We start from the raw sequence: 20,317 nt of genomic DNA on the forward strand, positions 1-20,317 counted from the left end.
GAAAAACTCGGTTGTTGGCTAGGGCCATATTCACCCTTATCGCGAAGTTCACACGGAAAAGTCTTCGCCTTCACTTTTTTTGTTCGGGTGAACTTTTTCCGCCTATCGGCAATTTCGGGCGAACAAAAGTTCACTTCGAAACAGCTGATGCTCTATTGTGAATTAGCAGTGAACAAATAATTTACATGCGATTGTGTAAATTTTGTAAACAAGCACATATTTCCTTAAAAGACAGCAAAATTAGAGATAAAAAATGTATAAAAAAATGTTTAGTATTGCACTTAGGTTGGTATTGATTGAGCGCGAGGAGAATATACATACATACATGTGAAAGCGGTTCGGAGGCTATTAAAGGACTGCTTTGGAACTAAGTTATCCTTACTTACTTAATTGGCGCTTAACCGTCTAAACGGTTATGGCCGTCCAACAAGGCGCACCAGTCGCCGGCGCCAATTGGTCACACCAAGGGAGTTTAAATCGTTTTCCACCTGGTCCTTCCAACGGAGTGGGGGCCGCCCTCTACCTCTGCTTCCATAGGCGGGTTCCGATAGAAACACTTTCTTGGCCGGAGCATCATCATTCATTCGCATAACATGGCCTAGCCAGCGTAGCCGCTGCATTTTAATTCGCTGGACTATGTTGATGTCTGCGTATAGCTCGTACAGCTCATCATTAAATCTTCTTCGGTACTCGCCATCTCCAACGCGTAGAGGTCCATAAATCTTTCGAAGAACTTTTCTTTCGAACACTCTCAAAGCCGCTTCATCTGCTGTTGTCATGGCCCATGCTTCTGCCCCATATAGCAGGACGGGTACGATAAGTGACTTGTAGAGTATGATTTTCGTTCGCAGAGAGAACTAAGTGATCCACAGTAAGTTATTTCAGCAATTTTGAATAAAAAGTTAACTTTTTTTCAATTAGTTTTCGGCAATGATACAGGCTAAACAAGCCGGTATTCAAATACTTGCCAGATATTCTTAATAACTGCTTCCCGCCATTGAAGCAAAAACTTGGATTTCCAACAATTGGAAAGTTGAGCGCATGTCTTCGTTTCTTCGCAGTGGGAGGACATCATAAAGGCGTTGAGGTGGGTCTTAGCCAATCTTGATTCAGTGAGGTACTTTCAGATGTGCTGAACGTTTTAGAACCGTTGCTTTGTCCACTATGGATAACTTGGCCGACTTTAAAAGAGCAACGTCAAACTGCACACGATTTTTATACAAAGTTCGAAATACTAGGAGTTGTAGGATGTTGGGTCCGCCTCCTGTCCCCTTGTCATAAATTGCATTTTAGAGGCCTTTCGTACATATCTTTTTTGGTCATTCCATACCAAGAAAAAGATACGTTGTCATAAAAAATAGAATTTAAATACTTAGCAATAAAGGCATTTTACTTTTTTCCACTCAGCTTCACTCTTAACAGGTGGACCAAGGCTATTTAAACATAAAGTAAGCTGCTTCCAAAAGTCCGGCACGTTTTCCCGTTCATCTTGTCAAGCAGTACTTCCGGTTGTGCGTTATTTATTGATTTACTCCTAATAATAAAAGTACATATGTGTAACTATAAGAATATCATATTTCAAAACAAAAAATGACTTACATTTTGTTTTTCTCTCGTTCGCCTGTAAAATATAAGTGAATAAATTTGGGTTTCCCCGCTATTCATTTCGCCCGAACAAAGAGTTGCCGATAAGGTGAAATCTTTTTCGCACACGAAAAATTGTTTCGCCATCCTCTGCAATAGGGTGAACAAAACTGTGAAATTTTCGGGTGAAAATAAAACTCGCGATAAGGGTGATTATTTTGCTCAACCTAAAGTTTTTTTGTGTTTCCCCGAATCGTCAGCCACAAATGCCTGTAAAATATTTTTGCACCTCATGGCTGCCACAACAGAGGGATATTTGTAGACAGTCTCTTAAGTCATTGTCATACATAACAAATTCTACAACTTTAATTTAATTTTTCCTAATACTCTATTTGTAGTGTTGCCACATTATATGTAATACATTAAAAAAACTTATTTTCCAAGCCGCGCCAACATCCCGCATCTGTGAATCTAACCAGGTTCACCGACGTTCAACCCAGTCAGTAGAACTGCCCAGCTTACTGCTTCTTCATTTTGCAACACCGGTAAAATTTATACAACAATTATTGTAAAAGGCGTCTAAAACTCATTAAATTTTACGAATGTGTCATGAACAGACGATTAACTCCAAAGTCGTGTTTGAAATTGGAAAAAACAATACTTGCTTGGAAACGAAAACGAATCTTAAATCAAGCTTAATTTTCAAAATTGATTGATCTTATTTTCATTGTTTAGGTCTCAAACAAAGTGTAATGAACGAAGCATGATTGAATTTGACAGTTCTCTCATGCAAAAAACAAATTTACCGTTTGAGGCATTTTTTTTTTAATTTAAAATTTGCGAAACACGGTATGTATTTTTAAATGAAAAACCATCCTTTACGATAGAAACACGTCAGGAACAAGAAGTTCATGTACACATAACATTTCGCAGGTTATAAGACTATGTTGTTGTTGTTGTTATTTTAGCGACACTCCTCGAAGGTTTTGGGGAAGTACTCATGTTCTGATGTATATATAGGAACGATTTTCCGTCATTCCTTGTCAAATTTGGTTTTTAGACAACGCAGTTTTGGCGTTGTGCCATCATCAGTGTCAGTTTTCGTTCCGAGATACGAATAATTATACTGATGATGGCAAAACGCCGAAACCGATTTTTCACCAAATCAAATTTGACAAGTGATGACGGAAAATCGTTCTGCTGTAGCTTTTCATGCACCACCTCGGTTAGGTTAGGTTAAGTTCAAGTGGCTGCCGTCCACGTCGGAGCGACACACTTGCGCCTTTATATGCCTATTGTGAAACCATAGGGTTTTGTTCTTACTCTCCTAATTAAACACCTTCGTTGAGTTTGTGAATCTAACTAAGCGTCGTGTATTGACCTCAGCTATATCAGTCAGATCTACGAGAAACGTCTTGCCCATAAAACGTTGCCTTCTTCTACCGAACGTTGGACATTCACAGAGTAGATGCCTAACATTTTCAGGCTCTTCTTCGTTGCGCAGCTTACAATAATCATTAAATGGAGCGCCAATCCTTTTCGCATGCGGTCCAATACAAACCTAATCAGTGAGAAGACATATAACTAAGGAAAGGTCCCTTTTACGGAGGGTGAGAAGCTCTCGCGATCTCTTCTCATTCCAGGATGGCGAAAGTGGAAAAGAGGTACCATTTCTTGCAAGCTCATCCGCGATTTTATTACCTGGTATGCCCTTATGTCCCGGAACCCATACCAGATGCAGAGTAAACTGTTCAGCCCTCACGTTAAGTGATCTGCGACATCCTACTGTAGTTTCAGAATTAGTTGTGACAGAGTCAATGGCTTTCAGTGCTGCTTGACTGTCTGAGAAAATATAAATGTGCTTCTGAGAGACTGCCTTCTGCCTAAGGCAGTCCACAGCATGTTGTATGGCCGCAAGCTCGGCCTGAAATACGCTACAGTGATCTGGAAGGCGAAACGATCTTTGTATGTCCAATCGTTCCGAATAGACACCCCTCCGACCTTGTTATCCAGTTTAGATCCATCTGTGTAGATCTGAATGCTGTTAGTGGGCCAATCAGGGTCATTCACCCACTGTTCATTCTCAGGGAAATTTCAGTATGGTTGCAGTGAGACCATGTGGTCAGTTTCCTCAGCCTAATATCTTCACAAATGCACCAACTATCGTGCACCAACTATCGTGGAATCAGCCTTCTTAATATCGCATATAAGGTCCTTCCAAGTGTATTGTGCGAAAGATTGAAGCCCACCGTGAACCGGCTGATTGGACCTTATCAGTGCGGTTTCAGACCTGGTAAATCTACCATCGACCAGATTTTCACAATGCGCGAAATCTTGGAAAAACCCGTTAAAATAGAATCGACACACATCACCTCTTCGCCGACTTCAAAGCCGCCTTCGACAGCACGAAAAGAAGCTGGTTATATGCCGCAATGTCTGAATTTGGTTTCCCCACAAAACTTATACGGCTGTGCAAAATGAGCAACACCATCAGCTCAGTCAGAATTGGGAAGGACCTCTCCGAGCCGTTCGAAACTAAATGAGGTTTCAGACAGGGTGACCCCCTATCGTGCGATTTCTTTAATTGGATGCTGGAGAAAATTATACTAGCTGCACAACTTAACCGCACTGGAACAATATTCTATAAAAGCGTGCAATTACTGGCATATGCTGATGACATTGACATCATCGGCCTAAACACCCGCGCTGTTAGTTCTGCTTACTCCAAACTGGAAAAAGAAGCGGTAATGATGGGTTTGATGGTGAATGAGGACAAAACGAAGTACCTGCTGTCATTGAGCAAAGAGTCAGAGCATACACGCCTTGGCAACCACGCTACTGCCATAATTTCGAAATAGTAAAAGACTTCGTTTATTTGGGAACCAGCATCAACACTAGCAACAACATCAGCACTGAAATCCAGCGAAGAATCAATCTTGCCAATAAATGCTACTTTGGACTAGGTAGGCAATTGAAAAGTAAAGTCCTCTCTCGGCGAACGAAAATCATACTCTACAAGTCACTTATCGTACTCGTCCTGCTATATAGAGCAGAAGCATGGACCATGACAACAACACATGAAGCTGCTTTGGGAGTGTTCGAGAGAAAAGTTCTTCGAAAGATTTATGGACCTCTACGTGTTGGCGATGGCGAGTACCGCAGAAGATTTAATGATGAGCTGTACGAGCTATACGCAGACATCCACATAGTCCAACGAATTAAAACGCAGCGGCTGCGCTGGCTAGGCCATGTTGTGCGAATGAAAGATGATGCCCCGGCCAAGAAAGTGTTTCTATCGGAACCCGCCTATGGAAGCAGAGGTAGAGGGCGGCCCCCACTCCGTTGGAAGGACCAGGTGGAAAACGATTTAAACTCCCTTCATGTGACCAATTGGCGCTGGTTGGCGGAGCGACTGGCGCGCCTTGTTGGACGACCATAACCGTTTAGACGGTTAAGCGCCAATTAAGTAAGTATATCTATGGGTAGTAGGTTCAGTATTACATTCATACCCTCCGTTGGCGTTGTGCGGATGGCTTCGCTTATGCATAGTAATGCAGATCTTTGGACCATTTGAAGAGCAAGAACCGTCGAAGATTTATTCAGGGCGGGTCACCATACTGCCACCCCGTATAGCAATACTGGCCTAATTATGGCCGTGTATATCCAATGTATCATAGGGGACATACCCAATTTCCGCCCAATTGCCCGTTTACATGTGTAGAGGGCAACCGTGGCCTTACGGACACGTTCCGTGGTGTTTTGTGTCCAGTTCAATTTCTTATCAAGTGTGAGCCCTAGATAGTCGGCGGACTCACTTAACTTAAACACTGTGTTTGCCAGAACTGGAGTTGAGAGCGGTGGTATCTTATACCTCCTCGTAAGGAGCACCAGCTCCGTTTTATTTGGGTTCACGCCCAGACCATTATCAACGGCCCATGCTTCGACCCTTTTTAATTCCACCTGCATCATATCGCAGGGAGTTTGTGGAAACTTCCCACTTATCACCAAGGCAAGCTCGTCGGCATATGCTATAACTTTACAGCCCCTTTCCTCCTCCATGTCCCTTAGCAGCTGGTTCACCGCCAAGACCCACAGCAGAGGGGATGGGACTCCACCTTGGGGAGCTCCCCTACTAACGAACCTGCTCACCGATACCCCTGCAAGTTCTGTCTGTACTACCCTGCATAGCAGCAATTGGTGCACAAGACCTACCAGCTGAGATTCGATGCCCAGATCAGTCAGTACCTTAATGATGGAGTCGGGTTTGATGTTATTGAACGCTCCTTCTATATCTAGGAAGCTTCCAGGCAGTATTCCTTGAAGGAGAACGATCTCTCTATGCACGATGTAATTTCGTGCAATGCCGTTTCCGTTGATTTACCCTTCATATAGGCGTGTTGTGCTTCAAAGAGTTGGCCACTCACTGCCTCCCTGATATAAGTTTCCATCAGTCTCTCCATCACCTTTAGTTGAAACGAATATAGACTGATGGGTATGAAGTCCTTAGGCTTCGCGTGGCACGCTTTGCCTGCCTTGGGAATAAATACCACTTTAGATATTTTCCATATACGTGGGATTTGGTTTAGTGCCACGATACCTCCTATTACAGCGTATAGCCAGTTAGTGCTGCATTCCAGTGATTGTTGCAGTTGTATAGGTGTAACTCCGTCCGGCCCTGGAGTTTTGAATGGTTCAAAAGATTGGATGGCCCAAGATATCTTATCTCTTGTAATTAGGTTGTGCAGTATATGTTGCACTGTTGCTTGTGTCAAGCTTTGTGTATCCCCTGGTTTGTTCCTAGTTGCACCTGGAAATTGTGTATTCAGCAGTCGGTCCAGGGTATCCTCCCCAGTTTCGGTCCACGAACCATCAGGCCTTTTCAAGCATCCTGGGGCCGTATTAGCCGATCTGGAAAGTACTTTCCTGAGTATCACCCCCTCAGACACAGTTTCCATGCTGCTACAGAAATCGCGCCAGGAGGATCTTTTGGCTTTCTTAACTCAAACTTATAATTTCTAAGATGTTCTTTGTATACTTCCTAATACTGCTCATCGTCAGAGGCTTTAGCTGCATTGAAAGCGGTCCTACTTAACCTGCGAAGGTTTTCTATTTGTGAATTCCACTATGGTGGCTTCTTTTTACCCCTTTGAATTCTCTTGGGACTGACTTTATCTAGTGCCTTGCGGCATGCCCCCGTTAAGTTATTTACCAGTCTTTCCAGTTTTGGTATGATACCTGGCGTTTCGGGTACGCTCTCAAGTGGCAATATCTTAACTCGTTCCATATTGTATTCTTGCCAGTTTCTATTTTTAATATTTCTGTTGGCAGCGCTCTGCTTTTTCACCAAGTCTAAGTCGTATTGGATGTAACGATGGTCAGAGAATAAGTGGTCCTTAAGGACCCTCCAGTTTCTGACCAACTCCTCCGCATCTTCTGAGACTAGGGTGACATCGAGAACTTTGCTTCTTGTTTTTATAATAAAGGTTGGTTCAGTTCCCCTATTGCTTATGGTTAATCTAGAGTTTAGGATGAAATCAAATAGTAACTCACCCCTTTCGTTTTGGTCATTCTTCCCCAGGTAGAGTGGTGCGCGTTTACGTCTGCTCCCAGTATCAGTGCACCTGATGTAGCTTCCACCAGCTTCTTGACGGTCGATGTCGGCACTGTCTTGTCATGGGCTAGATAAATTGATGATAGCCTGATTTAACCCATACTTGAGCTCAGGCTGATCGTTGTTGTGTCTTCATCGCTAAATTGAGGAAGAAACAAAACATTAAGTTTGGTACTAACAAGTATACATAATCTAGGCTTTCCCGAGGTGCCACAACTTACCAATGTATAGCCGGTGGCCTTGAGTCCGCAAATGTTTTGTCCTACCACCCAAGGCTCCTGGATGAGGAAAATATCAGCTGCCCCTTTGGATGCCAGTCGGAGCAGCAGTGCAACGGAGGCTGTTTTACTGTGGTGCAGGTTTATCTGGAGGACCCGCACCAACATCGCACACTATCGCTCCCTCCTTGAGCGTGGAGTTAGCTGAATCTTCCAGCCTCAGCTCCTCCTCCGCGTATTGTAGGTGTAACCCGCCTATACCTATGAATGAGGTAGAAGAGGTGTAGCGGTCCAACGTACCCGGCTCACCCGCATCTGCCTTCATATCTACGTCCTCGTCGCTCTCTTCTTCTGGCTCCACCTCGGCTGCCAAATTTCTAGCGGCGTTGACGTTATTACTATAGACCTTTATAGTGACGGTGTCTAGGCCATAGTTAATCTCGCCTCCGGCTTTCTTCAATACCGATAGCGATCCCTCATTCAGTAGGAGGACAGCCTGACGTGTGGCTCTGTCCCCTTTCTCCACATTGACAACCCTCCAGCTGGCGGCTGGCAGCGTCGGGTTGAGGATCCTTATAATATTCAGTATCCTCTCTGGTTCAGCTGGTTTTTCCGGTAGCCACACCATTGCTTGTGGCCGTGACGGTATATCCTTGAAGTCAACCGCCCTGAGCTTCGCTCCAGGGTAGACTTCACCCACGGATTCTATAGCCTTTTTGTAGACGGATGCGGGCCTCTCGTCTCCGCATGCCACAACCTTGATGCTGCCCTGGAACCACCCGGCGTCCTTGCATACCGGTGGCGGTCCAGGATTACGCATAAGCATGTCCAAGGTAATGTTTGAAAGCTCGCTCTTCACCTATTACCATTTTTTTTTTTTTTGACTTTGCCGTCTTCCTGATTGTCTTCAAGGACCCCTAGCAGGATTTTGTCCTTGACCACTTCTGCAAAATCAAGGTCATGCACCTTCGGCCTCTTTGATTTGGCAGCCACTACTTTCGCCGACCTTGCAAGTTTGGTTGCCGCTTGTGGCTCCCTCCCTTCTGCAAGACGAAAGTCCAGTATCACCTCTTTTGCCCACTTGATTTCTGCCAGGATTTCTCCCACTTTATCTCTTTCCGCTCTACTCACGAGGTCTGGCATTCGTGCGGATCTACTTAGAATCCTTGCAGCCGCTCTCCTGTGTTTGTATCCAACTTCACTGGAGTGTGTCCGCTCATTTAGTTTTGTGAAGGCGGTGGGTTTCGGGGGTGGCCAACGCGGGGCCTGCTGAAGCTGCATTCTGCACTCCTACTGTGTCTCTGCTCGTGCCAGGAGTATCTCGGAGAGCACTTCTTAGCCCTGCCTCACTGACACAAGTTTTGTTGTTGAGAGGGTTATGACCCGGCATCGCCACTGGTCCTGAACCCTCCCTTTTTTTAGCCATCGTCTGGCGGTCGGAATTACCCTGCATCGCACTGGTCACCGTTTTGGTGGGCAGAAGCCATCCCGGCCTTTGAAGAGCGCGGGTCTCTTTTTGTTTTGTTGCAATTTGTTTTGTTGATTTTGTTCATGTTCCCAGGAGTGGCGGAGAAAAGGATCGTCCACCCGGGCAGAGATCCGCAATACCTGGCTAAGGTCTTCGTACAACCTAGTGCGACCTAGTGCCAGGAGGGCTCCGTTCGCGACTGGGCTATTTAGGGGCCCCAACCTGGCTGATCCGCGGCACGGAAACGCATAACGCCTTGGTGCAGCCCCCGAGAAGGAAAGGAAACAAGAAAGAAAGAAAAGAGAAAGAAAAAGTAGTAGAAAGAAGGAAAGATACCCCAGAAACCATGGTCAAGAATCATTTCTGTATAACCAGGCCATTAATGGGTCAGGCACACAGCCCTGATTCCTGATCTTAGCTGGACACCATCCTGACATCGCACAGGCTAAATACTGAAGTGTCCATTTCCAGTCGGCACCCTCTTGGAGGGTTCAGTTGGGGATATGTGCCAACCATGCACCACCTAAGGTTACTTCATTCGGACAGGGTATACATGAAAATTTTACAATCAAATAAAAATTTTTTTAGTAGGCCATAAAAAACATTAAAAATCAAAGTCGAAAAAAGGCAAAAAAATTAAATTTCGCAGGCTCGAAAATTTTTTTTTGGGTATGCGTAGTGGAACTTTTTTTCCTGAGCCCAAATCCTATCGAAAAATCGATGGTGCGATTACGGTTAATAAATCGACCCAGTCTATTAATTATACCTTTCATGAAAATGAAATGGTATATTATCTTCGTCACGAATCTCAAAATTGTATGTCTTTAAAGGAAAATAGATAGATCGACCAATAAGTATACCGAAATGATCAGGATGAAGAGCTGAGTTGATCTAGCCATGTCCGTCTGTCCGTCTGTCTGTTTGTATGCAAACCAGACCCTCAATTTTTGAGATATCTTGATAAAATTTGGTGAGCGGGTATATTTAGGTGTCCGATTAGACATTTGTCGGAAACGGCCGGATCGGACCACTATAGCATATATTCCATATATCCGATTTTTCAGAAAAGAGGATTTTTGTCATATCTTCTCAATTTATCAGATTGAAGCTTCACCATATACTTTCGCAGGGAGCGTGTCATTATTCTTTATTACAAAATTCTGGGTGACAAAATTCTGTAAATTGCAAAAATATTCTGCTTGTACAAAATTCTGCTTTTTTTAAATTCTGCTTTTTAAAATTCTGCTTTCTAAAATTCTGCTTTCTAAAATTCTGCTTTTTCAAAATTCTGCATGTTTAATTCCGGAAGTGAAAATTCCGGAATCATGGCATGGCGTAGCCGGTGTTGGATCGGCTAAGGGTTATTTTTTTAAAGTGCCTACGCAGAAGGACATCACCGTGGCGGTAGCCACGGTTATACCACACACCCGGACTTTGCATGGCGTAGCCCAGGGTTATTTTTTATAAGCGCTGCCGAAGGCCGCCTATGCAGAAAGGTGTTCTACGCAGAATTACTGTGCATGGCGCACTTTTTCAAAATAATTACATGACCCCTTTAACATTGTTAACATTATATTTTAATTTAAGAATTTCGACACCAACCCGCTTTCGCATATTGCACATTAGACTGGGTCGAAAAAAAAGTTCCTAATGTCCGCCCCTAAATTTGAAGATTATGTTGAGAGGGTTTCGGAAACATTTTTTAAAATTTTTTTTGATCCTTCGAAATACAGCCAAAAGGGTTTCTGTTTTAACTTGGTTATTTGACGTCCGATTTTTAAAATTGATATGTCATTATTTTGGCCTTGAGAAGCTTCACATTTCCGTTTGATGTCCTTTTAAGCTATCAAGTCGTTTTCACATGATTAGGTCAGCTAACAAAATTTTACCCCCCTAATGTATGTTTTTTCCTTACCAAACCAAAGTACTTAAAAATTCAAGAAACTTTTGCTTTGGAACCATATTACTAAAATAATAAATAAAGAAGTTATAGCACTTTAAATATTTATTGCAACTGTTATTTTACCTGATTCTTATTATACTTAGACCTGAAACTCATGATATTTTTGGAGGAAAAATTGCAGGGTTTGCATTGAAAGTGAAGGGGTAAATCATTAATAAAGAGTAGAAAGAATAAAGGGCCGCCGTGGGTTCTTTGCGGAATACCTGACCACGCATTAACACTAGTGCTGGACGTGGTGGACCCCATTTTCACAAATAATTTTCTACCACTAAGAAAACTAGAGAAAAATTTCAGTAGCTGACCAGTAATGCCGTACATTTTTAATTTATGCAATAAAACTTCATGGTCTACCTTATCGAAGGCTTTAGAGAAATCTGTGTATATCATATCAAGATGGGACTGGTAATTGAATGCCTTAACGATCTCGTGCGTGACTAGGAGTAGATTAGTACACGTAGATCTACCAGGCATAAAACCGTGCTGCCAGGTATTAAGTATATTACGTACGTGAAGATAAAGTTTTGATTGAATGATACTGTCAAACAGCTTTGCCACTGTTGTTGTTGTTGTTGTTGTTGTAGCAATGCTCGCCCCACCTAATTGCCGCGAACGATCACGAATTGTCATCAACAAATTGTTTCAACAGGGGTGGGCCATAAGGAAAGGGGTGTTAGAGGCCTTGGTTCCACATTACAATTGCAGAGATGGTTGGTGTCATGTGGGGACACGTTGCAAGCGGGGCATACATTTTGTATGTCGGGGTTGATTCTGGATAGGTAAGAGTTTAACCTGTTACAGTATCCAGAACGAAGTTGAGCAAGAGTGACACGCGTTTCCCTGGGGAGTATGCGTTCCTCTTCCGCAAGTTTTGGGTAATTTTCGTTAAGTACTGGATTCACCGGGCAATTCCCGGCATAAAAGTCCGACGCCTGTTTATGGAGTTCACCAAGGACCTGCTTGTGTTTTTTCACTTCATACGGCTGGGTTCTCAGGTGCCGTATTTCCTCAAAATGCTTACGGAGATGACTCCTTAAGCCCCTAGGCGGTGCTGGTTCATCAATCAGATGTCTGTTGGGATGCCCAGGTTTCTGGGTATTCAACAGGAACTGTTTGGTCAGCATCTCATTTCTCTCCCTGATAGGGAGTATTCTCGCCTCATTATGCAGATGGTGTTCTGGGGACATAAGAAGACAGCCCGTGGCGATTCTGAGAGCAGTATTTTGGCAGGCCTGTAGTTTCTTCCAGTGGGTGATTTTTAGGCTTGGCGACCATATGGGTGACGCGTAGCACGTAATCGGCTGGCTAATTGCTTTATATGTAGTCATGAGGGTTTTTTTTATCTTTTCCCCAAGTACTGCCAGCGAGGGATTTGAGGATTTTGTTACGGCTCTGAATTCTCGGAACAATTGCGGCTACGTGCTCACCAAAATTTAGACCCTGATCAAACGTCACACCCAAGATTTTGGGGTGTAGGACAGTCGGTAGCGTAGTGCCATCGACGTGGATGTTCAAAATGGTCGACATTTGGGGCGTCCATGTTGTAAATAAGGTCGCGGAAGATTTAGTCGGTGATAATGCCAGGTTTCGCGAGGCGAAAAAACTGGAGAGATCAGGGAGGTAGCCGTTTATTTGATTGCATAGCGCATCGATCTTTGGGCCTGGGCCTGTGGCCATTATTGTGCAGTCATCGTCGTAGGAAACGATTGTGACTCCTTTCGGTGGTGAAGGTAGCTTAGATATGTAGAAATTAAACAAAACTGGGGATAGGACACCACCCTGTGGCACCCCTTGTTTAATTCTCCTTGGTTTTGATGCTTCGTTTCTAAATTGCACCGATTCCTGCCGACCACCCAGATAATTTGCGGTCCACCTTTTACGACATGGGGGGGGGGGGGGGGGGGACCCTTCCAGGTCCTGCAGTAACGAGTCATGGTTGACCGTATCGAAAGCTTTTGATAGGTCTAGCGCTACGAGTACTGTTCTATGATGGGGGTATTGATTTAAACCGCAATTTATCTGGGTGCTAATGGCATTTAGCGCGGTGGTAGTGCTATGGAGTTTTCTAAAGCCATGCTGATGAGGGGCTAGCTGCAAATTTGCTTGGAAATAAGGGAGCAAAATGGCTTCAAGCGTCTTTGCCACTGGCGATAGGAGAGATATCGGACGATACGACTCACCTATGTTTGCTGGTTTCCCAGGCTTTAGTAGCGGGACCACCTTGGCCATTTTCCATTTCTCAGGTATGACAAAGGTGGAAAGAGACAGATTGAAGACATGCGCTAAATATTTGAAACCCTCTTTCCCTAGGCTTTTAAGCATCGGCATGGCTATGCCGTCTGGGCCCACTGCTTTGGATGGTTTAGCACGACCAATGGCGTCCTAAACCTCTTTAGCGGTGATGGTGATTGGTGACGCGCTGAATTTGTGTTTATGTGCGTGTCTATTGGCTCTCCGTCTATCTTTGTCGACCGTAGGATGCATTATATATTGTCGGCAGAAAGCGCTCGCGCATTTTTTCGCGTCCGACAGCACTTTGTCGCCAAAGGCGATGGAAACTTTGTCTTTGTGCTTAGTCGGATTCGATAGGGACTTTACAGTGGACCAAAGTTTACCCACACCGGTAGAGAGGTTACAACCTCTTAGGTGCTCCTCCTATTTCGCCCGCTTGTGTTCATCCACAAGCAATCTGATGCGTTGGTATATATCCCTTATTTGGGGGTCGCCTGGATCAAGCTGTCTTATAAGGTCACGTTCTCTCGCTAAGTTTGCGGCCTCCGCCGGGAAGTGGGCCGGATTTCGGGAATTCTCCCGGCGGGAATGAAATGTGCCGAGGCCAATTTAATGACCTTACGGAAGGCACGCTCCCCTTGGCGGGCATCAGTCGGGATAGGGAGGGCAGCAAAGCGGCTGTCTGTAAAGGATTTATATTATTCCCACTTTCCATTTTTGAAGTTTATGAAAGTGCGTTTTTCAGTGACGATGAAGTCGGCGGTACGCTCAACCGAAATAAGTATGGGCAGGTGGTCGGATGCCAATGTTACCATCGGCTGCCAGTTGACGCAGTTTACGAGTTCTGCGCCCACGATTGAGATATCTGGCGAGCTGTGACAGCTTCCTACCATACGTGTGGGGGCGTCTCCGTTTATTGTGCAGAACGTCGTTTCTTCTATTTGATCCGCCAACATCTCACCCCTACTGTCCGCCCGCAAGTTTGAATGCCATAGATCATGATGGGCATTGAAATCACCTAAGATAATGCGATTGTTGCCAGTGAGTAAGGCCCTGATATTAGGGCGGTATCCACTGGGGCAACAGGTGGCAGGAGGGATGTAGATGTTGATGATTTCTAGGTTTGCATCGCCTGACCGGACAGATAGGCCTTGACGTTCTAAGACATTGTCCCTGCGGTCGATGCCAGGATCAAATATATAGTATTGCACAGAGTGGTGTATGATAAACGCGAGACCGCCCCCATTTCCGCTCTCGCGGTCTTTCCTGTGGACGTTATACCTAGAGCAGGTCTGCAATGCAGATCTTGCTGTGAGTTTAGTCTCTTGAATCGCAGCAATGCGGATGTTGTGCCGCTTCATGAAATCGACTATCTCCGTAATCTTCCCAGTTAATCCATTACAGTTTAACTGCATGATTCTGAAGTGCATAAGGGGAGACGTCGCCACTCTGGGGGTAAGTGACGGGTGACTATGCCTGGGTTGTGGAAGGCCAGGACGCAATTGCTGTTGTGGCCCTGGGACTGGGCGTCCTTGGGCAAGCATTGGGGTACCCGGATGATTTGGGTTTGCAACCTGGCAACATGGCGCGATGAAACCCGTCGGGGGGTTGCCGTCGCGGAGACCAGAACATCTGGGAAAGTGGCACCACCCAAGGCAGGATCTGCATTGGGCGGATGTCGCAAACCTATATATCCTGTGCTGGCAGACGGTGCAAACGGAGGTAGGGACTAAGAGTCTGTTTCCCTGACCTGCACGATTGCTGCCGGAAAAGAGGTTGGGGGGGGGGGGGGGGGGGGGGGGAAGACGGGGCAGGGGCTAATGCTCGGCATTGCTACCAACTCTACTACGAAGGTAGTAGTTATGAGTGGTATCAGCTGTTTGAGTTGTTGGCGCCGTGGGGCGCGAGCAGCAGCGGGTACTTGTTGTGGCTTGCGGAGCAGCGGGGCTGCTGGAAGGTAGTGGGGGGGGGGGGGGGGGCCGCTAAGGCGTAGGCTACGGTACGCCCTTGGGTGTGAACAGCAAGGAGCCACAAAAGATTTATAAAAGTTACGTGGACGTCGGGTTTTGGGATCAAGCCCAGAACAACCTGTCCGATGCAACCATCCCTTGCACGAGACACACTGAACAGAGTATGATCGTCCTAAAAAGATTCTTTTCCGGCAGATGCAGCAAAACCATTTCTCAGGACCGGGGTCAGGAGACGAACGATGCCTTCCCGGAGTAAGAGAATATGGAGCAGTCCTGCTGCAAGGAGCTGCTGGGAGGATGACAATTTGTGGGAGGGACGAAACAAATTAGATGGGGTCACACTGGAATGACAGTCCTTGGTCGGGAAAAATCCCGAGTCGCTCCGGTACATAGAACCGACTGCCTTGGGAAAGGCCACTGCCATTGTGCTCTGTTTCACTATAGGCCTATAGTTACAAATGTTATGTCGGTCACCTGATAGTATATACCCCATATAAACTGTCATTTCTGCCCCTTTATTTACGGCAAGAAGCTTCAAATTTCATCAAATACTTACGCTTACGTCATATATTATTGAAATAAGTGATTCGTTTCATAGTTTGCAGACCACAAAAAACGTGAAACTTTGCATCCTCACACAAAGTACCTACCTATTTCTTAATTTTATATTTATCTTAAGGTATGTATGTACATCTGTTCACTACATATTCCTTATCTTATACAGCCGTTTATTTGGATATTACGAATGGGATAAGATTATTGTTCAGCCCCATTTATGAAAGGTATGAAGTCTTCGGAACAGCCGAATATAGTCCTGTCCTTACTTGTTTTAAATTGCTTCTACGCATTTTCGTGAGGTTTTTTTGTTTGTTTTAAGGGATTGTATTAATTAAACAATTCATCCTCATTCCAACAATCACAATATAAAGCCTCATATTAAATATCAACAGAAATCAGCTGTTCTATCAATCAAACATCTATAAACTTACATGCGCTTGCGCTGCCTTCTAGCGGATGGTAGCAACTGCCAGTAATGCAGTGCAAATATTCACAATAGTGCCATAGTACAAATAGATTTCTTTGTGTGCTCAGAATCGTTTATTTTTAACAAATTATTTTAATAAACTATAACTAAACAAAAGCACTACGACTAATAATGCCCAAAGCTCGCTAATATCACGAATCCCCACCTTTGCAACAAAAACTATTTTTATAGACTTGGATTCCAAATAAGAGCGAAAAAGGGACCTGTACATAAAAACAGCAATTAGAAATAACATATAAGATATAAATTTCTTAAAAATGTAAGGTAATTTTCTAATACCCGCCAATCAGGTACATTACAAATAAATATCGAACTGACGTCTCTTATTATTTCTATCCTATTTGCTTTAGTTTATCAATTTTTTTCTCTGAGTGTACCAAATGCATATCGGTTCCACAGATAAGCATATGACTAGTCTGACTGATTAATATGTATGCATTATAGTGTTAAGTTGTTTGCTTTTGCAATTAATTTGCGAGTGACCATCATTTCTCTATCTGAGCTTTTATAGAACTTAATGAATAGTTAAAAACGTCTGAGTGTCACATTAGAGTGGTTGAAAAAATTATTATAATTTTTTTTTTTGCGAAAGACGTTCGAAAGTTTTGATCAGGTGCCAAAATAGTCCTCTCATACAAATCTCGATATGGCGGAGCAAGGTCGAAGAATTGAGAAAAATTTTAAATGGCCACGCCCGTATCTTTATTAATCTATTTATAACATATTTAGTGTCATAATGGATTCATTAAACTCAGTAGTGAAATGGAAGGGCAAATTACGAAAACTTTGTTAATTATGTAAATGGACCCGCCCGCTTTAAGTCAATCTCTCCGCAAAATTTATATTGCCATGTCGAATAAAAATACCAATACAAAACACATTTGATAAGAACATTGTTTTTATGATGGTAACTATTTAAAAGCGCCTTACGAAAGACAATATTTGTACAGGGAATTTTCGTAAGAAACTAAACCTTGGTTTGGCGATCAATCTGAAAATAGCAAATTTAATCTTGTATCAAGCATTATCATTATATTTTTTTCTACATTAAATAAAGTGCTGATATGACAATTGCAATTAGGGCGAATTTGATTGTTTTGAAAAGGCTGTAAAATATATTGAACAGTATTTGCTTTATACGACCCGTGACAAAAAGCAAAAAGTTGGTTTTCTAAACTGTGCATGTCCTTCTTTAAATTCATATTTGTTATACAGTATTATAGCTTCGTTTTAAACATATCCCACAATTCAGTTTTGACTTCTTTGAAGTTGGTAAGGAATTATTCAACAACGAAATATGTCCCAGCCTTGATATGCACATAGAAAAAGATATTATAAGAGGGTAAGCAAATCCAATACGCCTGATAATTATAATAGAGATATCAACAAGTTATTATGGCAGCAGAAATTTCAATCGAAATACGGAATCAATGAAGTAGGTTCTTTCATGGTCCTTTCATCTGAATCAAAGCTTATAAAGTAAAAATGCTAGAATTTTCCGTTACTCAAATTTGTTTAGCTCATGAAATAATTCCATGACGTTAACCGAATTTTGAACCTTTGGCATTTTTTATTTACTAAGTTCATAAAATGATTTTAACTCGAGCATGCCCCATCCGTGACATAGCCTGATAACACTGAGCACGGCAGCTAAATACTGCTATCAGAATAAAGCAAAACTTGACGACAACCAGAGACGTAAAGCTTTAGAGAACAGCCAACGACAGACAGCAATAGAAATTGTCAAACTGGCGGTAGGTAATTCACCACATTACCTTCTTGAAGATTAGCAAAAAACGCGGTGTTTTCGTAGTTCTTAGGTATAAACAAGGAGCAGTGCTAGCCTTAAACAAATTTCAAAAAAGTTATTAATTTAAAAATTACACCATAAATGAAGGAGAACGGACGCTACATGCAGCGTTGCCACTAACTAAATTTTTTTGTATCCAAAAGTGTATCATTCCTGAAAAAATGTATCCATTTTTTTTTTTTTTTTTTGTCATTTTATAGATTATGTAGTTTTTGAGTAATTTCGTCTAAATTTTAAATAAAATATGGAAAAAAATCTGAGTTTAATGATATTTGGAGAGAAACATCATCGTATCAGGGTTGTTAAGGAATTCATTAGTCCCGTATAAGAAGCCGTTTCTGCAAATATATTGTACCTAAGAATTTGCTTTTGCCGTAACGTTACATACTGCAAATGCACTGCCGATGGGCTATCGGAAGATATTCAAAATTTAAATCTTAGAAACGGCACAGGTCTTAATTTTCAAACTGGCACAAAGGTCAGAAAAATAAACAAAAGTTTAAAGATCTGTCACAAAGATTTGAAAACTTTTTAGTCGGAATAAAAATCTGGACATTTCGAGAAATGTTTGGATGCTTCCAACTTGTATATCATTCCAAAATTTAATGTGCCATAAAATTGCATACTCATAAATTTTTTTAGAAAATCGTAACGTAACATATATAGTTTTCATGACAGTTTTCAAAGTTTTATTGAACTTCCAGCCATTTGAGATTTGTTGTATCTTTGTATCCACTCATTAAAAATGAGCCCAAATGGATACAATTATATCCAAACGGCAACCCTGACTACATGAATTTGATGTTGTTGTTTTAAGAAAACCAGCAGGCAAATGATCTCAGATTTGGTGAAATGAACGAAGACTGTGTATATAAGAAGCTGTTTTCAGAGCTGGTAGATTTAAGTACAATCACCAGTACGATAACAAATACTCAGTAATTAGGTTACGTTGAACTGGCTGGTTCGTGAGGACCAAAAATAGACTGAATGAGTCCGAAAGTGTATTTAACGACTAAACTGATAAAAACTGCGCCATCTTTGCAATTACTAGAATATTTCTAGGACCTATGCCACTTGCTGCTTCTAGATCTGACAGCTGTATCACTCGTTATTACTGGAGTCTTAGACTGGCAAGCACAGGGCACGTGCACACAACGCTTCACAAGGCAGCCGGTTTCATGTACCGGATTGACTCGGTAGTTTGCCCTACCAAAGGCTGTAATTGCAGTATAACCCCATTTAATTTCACGCCCCACGGCGCCACCAGCTCATACGTCTGCTTCAGCCCATCATTACCATCTCCGTAGGATTGCCAGAATCAATGCCGAGCACCAGCCATTGCCCCCGTTTTCTCCTCCTCTTTCCGGCATCAGCACACGAGCAGGTCAAGGACACAAGCTCTTAGTTTCTAGCAGCCACAAACATATCCAACAACACCGCGTACTCTGCTGTACTTGGCGAATTCACCCGTCTTTAACAGCTAGAGTGACAACTTTTCCCCCGTTTGCAGTCGATTTCAAGAAATTACTCAACGTTCGCATAAATGCAATCCAAGACACTAAGCTCACTGCAAAATCTGCTTTGCAAACCTGATCTGGCTGTAATGTCCACGGTAAAGATTGAGCAAGATTAATAGAGGCTTTTATCACACACCACTCTGTGCAGTAAAATCTATTAGATCCCGATATAGGCTGCGGGGACAATGTCCTGGAACGTCAAGGTATATCTGTCCGGTCAGGCGATACGAATTAAAAAATTATCACCATCTACATCGCTCCTGTCACATGCTCACTGGTGAAATAGCATTATTCCTGTCGATTTTTAGTACCCACGATGATCTGTGACATTTTGATATACAAGCTGTAAGTAGAGGTGACACGTTGGAAAATCAAATAGAGAGCATGATGTTCCGTTCCACTCGAATGGTAGGAGACTGTCACTGCCCGCAAGACATCTCCATCGAAACGCAGGATCTGTAAACTGCTTCAGCTGGCAGCCGATGGTAACATTGGCATCCGACCAACTACCGATACTTGTCATGCTTAAACGATCCGCCGAATTTATAACATATGAAAAACGTACTACCATAAACTTTAAAAAAGGAAAGTGGAAGAAATATAAAGATAGAGATAACTTTTCGCTGCCCTCCCAATCCCCACTGATGTCCGTCAAGGATAACGTGGTTTCCGCAAGTTCATTGCATCCGTGTCGGCTCGTTTCATTCCCGCTGGAAAACTTTGGGATATCCGGCCCCATTTTCCAACGGATACTGCAACTTTAGCAAGAGAACGTGACCTTGTAAGACAGCAAGACCCTGGCGACCCTTAGGGACATAAATCTACGCATAAAATATCTTGTAGACAAACACAAGCTTGATAAATGAGCGGAACACCTAACGAGCTGCAAATTTACTGTCGGT

General features: G+C 43.1%; 1 protein-coding gene across 8 annotated transcripts in view; it reads right to left on the minus strand.

Moving 5' to 3' along the window:
• Positions 1-20,317, minus strand: part of LOC137244515 (uncharacterized) — a 304,677-nt gene that overhangs the window by 120,333 nt on the left and 164,027 nt on the right. The window lies entirely within an intron of this gene.

This window comes from Eurosta solidaginis, chromosome 3, assembly GCF_040869045.1.
Source record: "Eurosta solidaginis isolate ZX-2024a chromosome 3, ASM4086904v1, whole genome shotgun sequence".
NCBI classification, from domain to species: Eukaryota; Metazoa; Arthropoda; class Insecta; order Diptera; family Tephritidae; genus Eurosta; species Eurosta solidaginis.